The sequence below is a fragment of the Hipposideros armiger genome, unplaced genomic scaffold (assembly GCF_001890085.2).
Source record: "Hipposideros armiger isolate ML-2016 unplaced genomic scaffold, ASM189008v1 scaffold_232, whole genome shotgun sequence".
NCBI lineage: Eukaryota > Metazoa > Chordata > Mammalia > Chiroptera > Hipposideridae > Hipposideros > Hipposideros armiger.
The window spans coordinates 2341829-2349329 of NW_017731582.1; positions in this window are offsets into that span (position 1 = coordinate 2341829).

Consider the following 7501-nt stretch of genomic DNA (forward strand, 5'->3'; position numbering starts at 1 on the left):
AGTTTACTATTTGGAAGCGCCGAAAAGCTGCGTGAAAAAGTTAGACAACCTGAACTTTTCGCCAACAATTCATGGCTCTCACATCACGACAATGCGCCAGCTCACATGGCACTGTCTGTGAGGGAGTTTTTAGCCAGTAAACAAATAACTGTATTGGAACACCCTTTCTACTCACCTGATCTGGCCCCCAGTGACTTCTTTCTTTACCCAAAGACAAAGGAAATAGTGAAAGGAAGATATTTTGATGACATTCAGGACATCAAGGGTAATAACGACGACAGCGCTGATGGTCATTCCAGAAAAAGAGTTCCAAAATTGCTTTGAAGGGTGGACTAGGCACTGGCATCAGTGCATAGCTTCCCAAGGGGAGTTCTTCAAAGGTGACCATAGTGATATTCAGCAAGGAAGTATGTAACGCTTTTTCTATGACAGGATGAGTTTGTGAACTTAATTGTCCGACTTTGTGTGTACAAACTGTCTAGGGGAGGACCTGCAAGGCAGGATGGGGTGCCCACACCCCTTTTCCCCAAACAGGTGACTCCCTCCTGGACACCTCCACCACGTCTGCCGTTTTCCAGGAAAAGCCCGATGCAATCACTAAGTTGGCAGATCGAGGCTAGTACCACTCTGGCAGTTATACAGGATGAGCCTGCTGCTTCCAGGACCCAGCAGAGCCTGCCCAGGAGCCTCAGGCCTGGCCAGGCTCCTGTTACCCGCCCTGCACCATTGTTCCCGCCGGGCACCGGGCCCTGCCTCTCTTGTTATCCTCCTCTCCCGCCCCACCTCCTGGCCCAAACATCACCTCATGCCCAAACCCAGCCTTTCTCCAATTCCCCAGATGCCAACCTTGATTGTCCCTGGGGTAAGATGGGGTGTTAGGAGGCCTGGGTGTGAATTCCAGGACCATACTGGCTGTGTGGACTTGGGCAAGTCCCTTGACCTCTGTGAGCCTCAGTTTCCCCATCGATGAGATTCAAGTTATCACCCCCACTGTGCCATGCTGTTAAAAGGATAGAAAGTGCCCAGCACGGTGCGTAGCATGCAGGAGATTTTCCGGAAGTGGCTTTATAGACTCTTGCCACACATGACCTATTCTCCCAGGGCCTGTGGGGAAGAAGGAAGCTGTGGAACCTTCTGCTTGTCCGTCTAACATTAATCAGCATGCAATCTTGCTCAACACGTAGCTCTAATTGCGCACTTAAGAAATGGGAGGGAGCTTCAGCGATCTCACCTCAGCCATCTCTGGGCTCCAGGCTCGGGCAGAGCTGGCTTGCATATCAGGTCTGGGGCTCCCGGCTTCACGAAGCCTGAGGTGTGGGTAGGGAGCGGGCACTGCAGGGGCTGCTGGCTGGGTGAGGTTGGGACTTGGAAGAATCTAGCCTGTCAAACAGGGGAGTGGGCACGGCTGCCTTGAGGAGGGCATCCGCTGGCGGCACCCCCAGGCTGGGAGGCCTGGTCCTATCTCGGGCACGTCGGGGTGATGGCCCCTGGCCAAGGGTGCCCATACCCTGGTTCTGGTCATAGCACATCGCCCCTGTTTCAGACAGCTTCTTCTTGTTTGCTTTGGGTTGGAGAGGAATGAATGCAATTGGCACGGTAATTAGTAGAAGGCAGGTGTCATCCAGGACAGGCAAATGGGGGCTCAGAAGGCAGGGAGGAGAGGGCCTGGGCACAGAAGTTGCTCAACAAATGACTGGTGAGGAGGGAGGAAGGTGTAAATGAGTGGTGGATTGAATAAGAGAGTGAATCAGTGAATGAATAAGTGAGTGAGTGAATTAATGAATGAGTAAGCTGGTCCCTAAAGAATCACTTACGTAGCTCTCACTACATGCCCGCCATGGTTAATAAGTACCTCGCCCAAATTCACACAGCTGTGTGACTGAGTCAGGACTCGAACCCATGCAGGCTGGCTTCAGAGTCTCTGGGTACCAAGTGGGAGCATAGCCCCAGGTCTACGAGGAGAGTTTATAGCTGAGGGGTGAGAAGATGGACTTTGCAGTCTGGACCTTGAGACTTCCAATTTCACATTTTTCAGTTGATCATTCATTCATTCATCCGTCCATTCATTCCTGGTCACTTACTCACTCATCCACTCACTGAGTGTTGCCTCTGGGGGAGGGAGGGGTGAGATAATAAGATTCTGTTCTGCCCTAGCAGAATCAGGGCTCAGCTCGGGTGTCACCTCCTCCAGGAAGCCTTCTCTGACTTCCTCTACAGGCTCCTGGGCGTCCCTCACCATTATCTTTCCCTGTGCCTGCTTCCTGTACCAGCTGGGCAGCGCTTTTGTCTCTGAATGCTTGGTATACTGTTGGTGCTCAACAAATGCTTGATGAGGCACCCTGGTGCGCCTGGGCCTCCTTCCAGATTCTCCCGGAAGAGCTCCCTGCACTCTGCCACTTCCTTTCCTCACTCTGGCCAGGCTGCTCCCATGTCTGGGCAGAGCCCAGGGGCCCGGCACCCCCCAAAGGCCTTCTCATCCCCTTGGTGGAGTGGAAACTCCCCAGGCGCTGGTTCCAGCCAGGGGCCATGGTCAGCATGGCTGGGATTCACCCCTGCCTCGGGAGGGAGGGAACTGGGCCCGCCCTGGCTCAGTAACCGACAGCAGCCTCTTCCTTTGCTGGCTAAATGTTTGTTTTCAAATTCCTGAGGCCTTCGTCACCCCCCATCCCTGTCCCTGCTGGGCCCCTGGCCTGCCTTCGCTTCCTTCCTCCCCTTGCTTGACCAGGCTGGTCTGCAGGGTGGGGCGCCAGGCCAAGCCTCTCTCTCCCGCTGCCCACCAGCTACGGCCAGAGCCTGTGAGCTGGCTGACTGGAGAGCCCCAGAGACTGGTGAGAGATGAGATAGGGCACTCAGGAGCCCTCCCCAGCCCCTCTGCCTAGAGCATGACAAGGCCATCCCTGTTTGCTCTTCAGGGAACAGCGGTAAGCAATCACAGGCTGGCAGCCAGGACTAGTTGTCATCAAGACTGGAAGCCCTAAGCGGGACACACGCCCCTCAGCAGGCCCAGTCCTCGCCCAGAAGGCCCAGCACAGGGCAGACTTAATTCAATTTAACAAGCAGGGCGGTGAGTCTCAAGCTTGACCTCCTGGGCATCAGAATCATATGGGACTCTGACAAAAATACAGACTCCTGGGCCCCATCCTCTGAGTTTCTGACTCAGTGGCTCTGACGTGGAGCCTGGGGACCTGGATCTTTGCATGCTCCCCTGGTGATCCTGACACAGGCGGCCCAAACTGCTGAACCATAGCAGTGAAAAGCTTGACTATGACAAAGGTAAGTCAGACAAACGGGTTCTAACCCAGCTCTACCACTGACCTGACATGGGACTGGTCTTCTAGAAATGCACTGTCCAGTCCAGTAGGCACTAGCCACAGGTGGCTATTGAAATTTAGATTAATTAAAATGAAAAAAAGGGCCGGTCGAGTGGCGTGTTGGTTAAGAGCTGGCTTGGGACGCCAGAGGGCCCCGGTTCGGATTCCACATATGAGGGCCAGTGACACTGCCCTCTACAGCTAAGATGCTGAACAACAGCTCAACCTGGAGCTGGGCTGCCATGAGTCGCCGGCGACGGCGTAGGCTGCAGCCCCTGTGGCAGTGGGTTGCCATGGGCTACCGTATGTAGCCAGCAGCCAGCGTGAGCGGCCAGCAGCCGCAGTGAGCGGCCGTCCAGAAGCCGGCGACTGATCTGCCTCGCCCGGGAAGAGCGCAATGATGGTGCCAACTTGGGCCAGTGAAGCAACGTCCTCCACAACTAGACTGAAGAACAAAAGGACAGCAACTTGTCTGTTCCCCTTCCCCCAATTCCCCAGCCCTGTTCCCATCCCCCAATTCCCCAATAAAAAATCTTGAAAAAAAAAAAGGACTCAGTTCCTCAGTGACACGAGCCACGTTTCAAGTGCTCAGTAGCTACCTGTGGCTAGTGGCCACCCTATGGCACAGAGCAGACACGGACCGTTGCCACCCATCCATCATTCCATCTATTGAAGGGTCTCTTGGTCAACACTGTTCTAGAACGTTCAGCTCCATGAAGGTAGAGATAAGTGTTTGCTTTATTTACTGCTGTCCAGCACAGCTTCTGGAATATGGTTGGGGATCAACAAAGACTTTTTAAATTGATTTTTTATTGTGGTAAAATGGACATAAAATTGACCATTTTAACCATTTTAAAGTATTCAGCCCAGTGGCATTAAGCATGTTTATATCGTTGTGCAATCATCTGCAGAACTTTTCATCATCCCAAACATGAAACAATAACTCCCCATCCATAAATATTTTCTGAATGAATGAGCTTCCTTATCTACAAAATGGATATTGTATGAGTAGAGATTAAATGAGATGAAGCGTGAGTTTAGCACAGGCCCAGGCGCACAGTAATTGCTCATCAAATATTTAGCTATTACTGTATTGTTACCCCATCAGGAAGTCTGACCTGAGTGTCCCACACCTCCCCGCTCTCTGAACTCTGCATTCAAGTAAACAGAAACAGGGACCCTGTTGGCATGAATCACACAGGTGTGTTTTGTGTCCAGGGTGTGTGTTTTGTGTCCAGGGTGTGTGTGAGCCCTGCTAATCCTTTGTGTCCTCAGCTAGTCTAGTTACCCTGACCACCATCGCTTCCAGTTCCTGGAGTGCTTTCACCAATGGTCTCTCCTGGAATCCAGCAACACCCCCTTGAGATGGGGAGAGGGGCTGGAAGGAACCCTCACAGATGACGTCAATATATAGCCATAGCCGGGAGGGCTGAGGCCCAACATAACACAGGAAGCCAGGAGCAGAGCCAAAACTCAGCAGGAATTCTGATGCCAATCTTTCCAAGATCCCACCTGGCTGGCCCACGGGAGCCACTAACTGAATGAATAGATGAATGGATGGATGGATGGATGGATGGATTGAAGAGCCTCGTTTTGCAGCTGAAGAAACAGGCTCAGGGAGGTTAAGTGAGGTGCCTGGTAAATATTTATGGAATTGATCGCACGATGTCAGAAGGCAGGGCATACTGACCAGGTGCTCTGAACCCTATAGTACCTTTAATCCCTGCCCCAAGGGACAGCCAGGACAGTTTCTTGCCCTAGAAAAGAAGTTATCATGGTGGAGCAGAAAGAGAAGCTAACCTTGGCGTCAGGAAGAAAGGGAGGAATTTCTTTGGCTTTGCAGTCGGTCAGGCTCTGATGTGTCACAGGTCTTGGGCCGAGGGAGTAGTCTTACTAAGCTCTTAAACTTTCTAAACTGGGGACCCTCTGGAGACACTATAAAAGCTGTGGCCTCCAGCCAGCGGTCAGCTGGTAAATGTTTAACTGGCTCTCTGAAAGGGAAGAAGCAAAAAGCACCAGGTTTGTATCATTTGTCGATTGCTGTGGTGTAAATATTTCCGCTCACCGTTGATTTCACAGTACCAGAGAAACCTGGCTTCCCAAATGCATGCAAATGTTAACAACCCGCTCTCCCTGAGCCAGCTCATCATTGGGCCTGATTAAACTCAGGCCCGTGCCTCATTTTCCTCATTTGTAAAGTGGGGGCCAATGGTTCCTACCTGCAGGGCTGTTGTGAGGATGAAATGAATCATTTCCATGCTCCTTCCCAGAGGTGAGGACAGCAGCAAGACTGGTGGGGACTGTGGAAGGTCACACCTTCCAGCCCCTGGCTGGGGCATGTTGGGGGGTCCTGGAAGGCAGAAGGGAACAGCGGCTGTGGGTACCGGCACCTCATCCCCTCCCCACCCCTGGGTTCCTGGGCAGCCTGTCTTTCCTTCCTGGCCCCTGGCCGGGGGATTCCTGGGTTGCCTAGTGGAGGTGACCATGCAGCCCCCTACCCTCCCTTCCCTTTGGACCACTTCCAGAAGCCAAGCTGGGGGTGGGGCAGGGGCGAGGGTAGAGCAGCTCAGTGGTGACGACAGAGTTTGCCCAAACCTGGAAAGACAAGCTCACCTGCCCCAGTCTGGCTAATCCCCCTCATATACCTTGGCTTAACTCCTGGCACCATGGGAGAGGGGAGGAATTCCCCTCCGCCACCCAGGCAGGGACCCCCTGGGATCCCTATTCCTACACCTCTTATCCTTACCTGAGTGCTGGCAGGACCCTGGGCACCGCAGGGGGCACACCTTTGACAAAGGGGGACCAGATCATGATGACGTCTCCTACTCTGTGACTCTCCTCTTGGCTGTGGCATCTAAGTCGATTACACTTAGGGGACAGTGAGCCTGGGAATTAAGGGGAGCTAGTCATGTTGAAAAGGGTCCTTTTCACTTTGGGAGGGAAGAATGCACTCCTGGCCAGGACTTCCAGAAGTTCCTTTCCATGAAAGGAGATGAGAACACAATAAAATATTAGGGAGAAGCGTGCTTCGTGGCAAAGACAAGCCTTCTGCTCCTAAGGTGGGGAAACTGAGGCTAGCAAGGGGAAAGCATATGCTCACAGTCACGCCAGGACCCAGGCCCTGGATGGCCAGCCTCTCTCCTTCACTACCTGGTGAGTATCAGAAGGGGCTGGAAGGTAGGGGCCCAATTACATGGTTGTCCTGAGGGCAAGTGTGACCAGCCAATGCCTNGCCTGAGCTGAGCAGCCGCTGAGCTGCCAACAGGTGGCAGGATGGTTCAGCTGAAAAAAAAAAAAAGCATTCTGCAAAGGGACCGTGATATATGGCAGGCTGGCAAGTGTTATTATGATAACAACGGTGGTGTTATTGTCTTCAGTTCAATCTGTGTACCAAGCACGAGGTCATTGAATCCTTGCAGCAGCCTTATTTTTGTCACCCATTCTACAGATGAGGAGCCTGAGGCTCAGAGAGGTGACACGATTTGCTCAAGGTCTCATAACCTGACAGTTAGAACCTGACTCAGGATTTAAATCCCTATCTGATTTCAGTCCAGCGTCCTGCACCCTACTCTGTGCAGCTTTTGATTGACTGAGAAGGCATTTTACAAACTGTAAAGTGATGAATATCATCTTTATTTTATTTTTTATGGTAATTGCTGTTCATTAACTGGTTTTCCCTAGGGGAGTAGCGTCCTTCCCAGTCCTGCCACCAGGGGGCAGCAGAGCCCAGGGCTGGGACCCAGGGGTCCTGAGGGAGGGGCCCTACCCACTCCTCACCACATTACAGGGAGAGTTGAGCCCTCTTGATGCTTAGTTGTAGGGGTGGATGGGGGCACAGAGCGGGGGGCCAGGTAGGATAGAGGGAGGGCACAGTCTGGGAGAAATAGGATCACATGTAGCCCTGGCCTCAGCTCTGAGAGGAAAAGGTCTAACAAGCAAGATGATGGTTGGTCATGGCCCCCTCCTCCAGGAAGGTCTCCGCTGGCCCTAGGGTCCGGAGCCCCCTTTTCGCCCCCATCACCTTGACCTCCAGGGCAGCAGCATCACAGGGCATGTCATCATTTCTATGCTCTCACTGGACAGTTGGCACCTTGAGGGAAGTGCTCTCTGATTTTTTCGGGGTCCCAGCATGGGCTGGGCACTCAGGGGGACTTAAAGTTTATTGAATACATGTTGGGGGTGTCTGACCT